This window comes from Callionymus lyra, chromosome 7, assembly GCF_982586985.1.
Source record: "Callionymus lyra chromosome 7, fCalLyr1.hap1.1, whole genome shotgun sequence".
In the NCBI taxonomy this organism is placed as follows: domain Eukaryota; kingdom Metazoa; phylum Chordata; class Actinopteri; order Syngnathiformes; family Callionymidae; genus Callionymus; species Callionymus lyra.
This window is the reverse complement of record NC_141824.1, coordinates 30,315,043-30,320,602: the sequence shown is the minus strand read 5'-3', so window position 1 is coordinate 30,320,602 and position 5,560 is coordinate 30,315,043. Positions and strand designations below refer to the sequence as shown.

The 5,560-nt window shown below is 45.1% G+C and overlaps 1 pseudogene; it reads right to left on the bottom strand.

The window, feature by feature from the left end:
* Positions 1–1,086: 1,086 nt before the first annotated feature.
* LOC148076085 (uncharacterized) lies at positions 1,087–5,172 on the bottom strand (annotated as a pseudogene).
* Between the last annotated feature and the right edge of the window lie 388 nt (positions 5,173–5,560).

Here is a 5,560-nt window from a genome sequence, read left to right as displayed (position 1 = left end):
GAATGGAATAAGCTGATCTAGAAGAACATGTCATCCCAAATCCTTATCCAATCAGGGTCTTATGTTTTAACGTAATCAAAATTAGGCCCATTTGGAAGCAGGCCCAAACTCTATGGTTAATGGACCAATTATTATTCCCATGTAGACTCAATATCTCTGTTGTTTGTTAGACCAAAACAACAACAGTCATTGAAGGCATAAGTTACTGTTATTAAAGGTCAACTAATGTGTTTATTTAAGCGTCTCTTAAATTGATCTTGGACCTCTATTGTACTCATCATTATGTGTCTGTTTGTACAAAAATCTATTTTAATTGAAATATTTACATTAAAAACTTGGTCAAGCATCAGGGTTTGTAATCAACCCGGAAGTGACTCGTATATACAGAGCTGGGAGTGAGTCCCTTGGAGGTGAAGACTTTTGTGATTTATTACCCGCGGTGACAAACCCTGATGTCATCAGATCCCGAGTTCTCTCCAGCACCCCCATGGACCCTCCTACACTCTCCTCTTTTCTCTCACTATATCCTCCCTCACTCCTCTCCTTATCCATCTGTCTACCCCCCTCCCCATCCTTCCTCCCAGCCGGTCAAAGCGGCAGGCCGTCAACAATGAGTCTGGTTCCGCTCGAGGTTTCTGCCTTCTAAAAGGAAGTTTTTCCTCGCCATTGCTCACTGTACAGCTCACTGTACAGTGTTTTGTTTCTTGCTCTTTGTTGAATTGCTGGGATCATTTTTCCTTAATCAACTGTAGTCTTATTTCAACTGTATAGTGTCTTGAGATAACTTTGTTATGATAAGACACTTTAAATAAAATTGAATTGAATTGAATTGAATTGAATTGATGCTTGACCAATCACAGCAGAGTGGACGTGGTTTTGGTAAGAGAATTTCATCTCCAGAAAATTGAAGGTTTTTTTCAGTGGGTGGGTGGGTCCATTTATTAAACACACTTTAGCTTAAAACATGACGCAGAAGTTACATGGTCAGAAGTAAACAATACTTGAGGAAACTTCTAGGTAAGTAACGATCATCCATGTACAGATTATATAGTTATTGTCTTCTTCTTTTTCTTTCTGCTGCTCCCTTCAGGGGTCGCCACAGCGAATCAACCTCTTCCATCGAACCCTGTTCTCTGTATCTCCCTCTCTCACACCAACCAACTCCATGTTCGCTATCACTGCATTCATAAACCTTCTGTTTGATCTTCCTCTACGATGTTCTCCACGCAGACACCGACAACCTGCATCACAGACTACATCAATTTCTGTGTTAAGAACATCGTACCGAATAGGGAGGTACGATGTTTTTTCAACAACAAATCCTGGGTGACGCCAGAACTGAAGTCCCTGCTCAAGGAGAAGAGGAGGTTCTTCAAATCTGGGGAAAAAGAAGAGTTGAGGAGATCAGGGTAGGCAAACACTGCTACAAAAGAAAGCTGGAGGAGCAGCTGAAGGGAAGCAACTCCAGGGAGGTCTGGAAAGGCCTGAAAACCATCTCTGGTCACTGCAAGGTCTGTGGGAGGGGCTACGAATCTGGTGACCTTGTCATGGCAAACGAGCTGAATCAGTTCTTTAACAGATTTAATGGTGACACATTTCTATCCTTCTCCTCCCCCTTCAGCAGATGTCCTGGTGTGCCCCACCTCACCACTTCCACCTTTACTCGTGCACCACCCTCAAGTCTCCAAGTCTCCCCTCTCCTCTCCTACATCCATCAGGAGCCAACCCCTGGTCCCTCCCCCCTCATAACATCAGACCAGGTGAGGAGGGAGCTCAGGAAGACCAAGGCAAGGAAGGCTACTGGCCCTGACGGCATCAACTCCAGGCTACTCAAGGACTGCGAAGATGAGGTCTGCAGTTTGCTGCAACACATCTTCAACCTGACTCTCAGCCTGGAGAGAGTTCTGCTCCTGTGGAAAACATCTTGTGTGGTTCCGGTTCCAAAGACTACACATCCTAGTGAACCTAACCACTTCAGGCCAGTGGCCCTAACCTCCCACCGGATGAATACCATGGAGAGGATCGTACTCTCCCACCTACGTCACCTTTTGGACAACGCAACCTCTGTAGTTCGCGTACCAGCCTGTAATTGGTGTGAAGGATGCTGTCATCTACCTGCTGCACAAGTCACTCACACACCTAGAGTGCGCTGGGAACACTGTGAGAGTTATGTTTTCTGACTACTCCAGTACTTTCAATACTATCCAGCCAGCGCTGCTCAGGGGGAAGCTGAAGGGTGCAGGGGTCGACCGTCACCTAGCTACATGGTCCATCGACTACCTCACCAAAAGACCGCAGTACGTGAGGTTTTGTGACTGTGTGTCGGTTGTGGTGGTCTGTAGCACAGTTGCTCTGCAGGGTACAGTGCTTTCTCCCTTTCTCATCTCAATGTACACTTCGGACTTCTGCCACAACAATGCCACCTCCAGAAGTTCTCTGACAACACAGCTATCGTTGGCTGTTTGTCCAAGGGGAACGACCTGGAATACAGGGAGGTCATCGCCAACCTCATCGCCTGGTGTGAGTTGAACCACCTAAAAAATCAATGCCACCAAGACAAAGGAAGTGGTGATTGACTTCAGCAGGAGGGCTCCAGCAGCGGAGGTGTACAAATACAGGGGTGTTCACCTCAACATCACACTGAACTGGTCCTGCTTCACCGATGCTCTGAACAAGAGGGGCTAAAGTCGTCTCCATCTTCTGGGAAGACTGAGGTCCTTGAGTGTGTGCAGGACACTTTTAAAGACCTTTTATGACTCTGTGGTGGCTTCTGCAATCTTTTATGCTGTTGTCTGTTGGGGCTGTGGCAGCTCAGAGAGGCACAGGCAGAGACTAAACAAACTGGTCCTGGACTGTTCTCCGGACTCCATTGAGGTGGTGGGTGAGAGGAGGATGTTATCCAAACTAACATCTATCATGAACAACTCCTCTCACCCTCACCACACTACTGTGGGAGCCTTGAGCAGCTCTTTCAGTGACAGACTCTTGCACCCCAGCTGCAAAAAGGAAGGCTCCCGGTACAGCTATTCTGGGAAATAATCCATTCCTGTGCAATTCTTTAGTATAATGCACTTTCTTAATGTAGGCTTCATACCACTTTGAGTATGGTGTTGCTGGTTGGTGTTTCGGGGATGTGTGTGGTTGATGTTGTTCTTGCTTTCGCCCTTCCCTCATGTCTGTTTTCTTTGCTGTTCGGTCTCCGTCTTTGTCCCTGTTGAATGTTTTTGTTCTGCTGCAAGTGTGAATTTCCCTGCTGAGGGATCAATAAAGTCTAATCAATAGACTTCCTGCCTGGCAGTTCCAACCCCAGTATCCTTCTACCAATATACTCACTATCCCTCCTCTGTACATGTTCAAACCATCTCATTCTGGCCTCTCTGACCTTATTGTCAAAATATCTAACATGTGCTGTTCCTCTGATTGACTCATTCCTGTTCCTATCCATCTTTTTCACTCAAAGAGAACCTCAACATCTTTATCTCTGCTACCTCCAGCTCTGCTTACTGCCTCTTCCTCAGTCCCACTGTCTCTAGACCACACATCATCGCTGGTCTCACCACTGTCTTGTATATCTTTCCTTTCATTCTGGCTGATACTCTTTTATCACAAATTACCCATGACACTTTTCTCCACCCATTCCACCCAGCTTGAACACGTTTCTTCACCTCTTTTCCACAATCGCTACTGCTCTGGACTGTTGACCAGTCTAAATTAAATACTTAAAATCCTCCAACTTCTTTATCTCCACTTCCTGAAGCCTCATGGTTCCCCTCGGGGTCCTCTCATTCACACACATATATTCTGTCTTGCTGCGACTAACCTTCAGTCCTCTCCTTTCTAGAGCATGTCTCCATCTGTCTAGGTTTCCCTCCCCCAGTTCTCTGCTCTCACCACGGATCACAATGTCATCTGCAAACATCATCGTCCAGGGAGATTCCTGTCTAATCTCATCTGTCAGTCTATCCATCACCACTGCAAACAAGAAGGGACTAAGAGCCGTGCCCTGATAAAGTCCCACCTCAACCTTGAACTTGTCACATCTACACACACCTCACCGCTTTCTTACAGTTGGAATACATGTCCTGCATCAGTCTAACATACTTCTCTGCCACTCCAGACTTCCTCATACAGTACCATAGTTCCTCTCTCGGCACCCTGTCATAGGCTTTTTCCAGATCTGCAAAAGCAAAATGCAGCTTCCACTGACCTTCTCTGTATTTCTCTACCAACATTCTGAAAGCAAATCCTGCATCTGTAGTACTCTTTCTAGGCAAGAAACCATACTGTTGCTCACAAATGCTGACTTCTGCTCTCAGTCTAGTTTCCACTACTCTTTCCCATAACTTCATTGTATAGCTCATCAACTTCATTCCTCTATAGTTACCGCAATTATGAACATCTCTCTTATTCTTAAAAAATGGCACCATCACACTTTCTCTCCATTCCTCAGGCATCTCCTCACTCTCTAAGATATTGTTAAATAGTCTAACCAGAAACTCTACTGCCTCCTCTCCTATACACTTTACTGCCTCCTCTCCTAGACACTTCCATACCTCTGGAGGTATATAATCAGGACCAACTGCCTTTCCATTCTTCATCCTCTTCAATACCTTCCTCACTTTACCTTTACTAATCTCTACTACTTCATGGTTCAAAGTCTTTTACCCTTTGCTCTCTTTCATTTTCCTCATTTATTAGCTCTTCAAAGTACTCTTTCAATCTGCTATTACTTCTGTGGCACATGTCAACACATGTCACTCTCCATCCTTAATCACCCGAAACTGTGGTCTTTCCCATCTCTATCACTCTGTTTTGCCAACCTGTAAAAATCATTCTCTCACCCCTTACTTTCCAATCTAGCATACAAGTCATCATATGCCCTTTGTTTTGCCTTTGACACCTTTACCTTGTGCTGCATCTCCCTGTACTCCTGTCTTCTCACTTCAGTCTTCTCACTGTCCCACTTTTTCTTCATATACTCCTGCACTTCCCTATTCCACCAAGTCTCCTTGTCTACTTTCCATCCAGAGGATACACCAAGTACTCTCATACCTCTCCCTGACTCAGATTCTTTCTCAACTCCTCCCTACAAACCATAGAACAATCCTGTCTTTTCAGCTCTGTCCTTTGTTCTGCCTTTGTCCTCTTTGTCTTTCTTGTCACCAGATTCATCCTGCAAACCACCATCCTATGCTGACTTGCTAAACTCTCACCCACCACTACTTTGCAGTCACCGATCTCCTTCAGATTACATAGTTTATACAAGATGTAGTCTACCTGTGTGCTCCTACCTCCACTCCTAAAAATAACCCTATGCTCATGCCTCTTCTGGAAGAAATAATTCACTACAGCCATTTCATCCTTTTTGCAAAGTTTACCACCATCTGTCCCTCTGTTCCTGTCCTGAATACCAAACTTGCCCATCACTTCTTCATCACCTCTATCTCCTGCACCAACATGTTCATTGAAGTCTGCACCAATTACCACTCACCTATGGGGATATTCTGCATCACTTCATCTAACTCACTATATAATGTTTCCTTCTACTCTAATTTACATT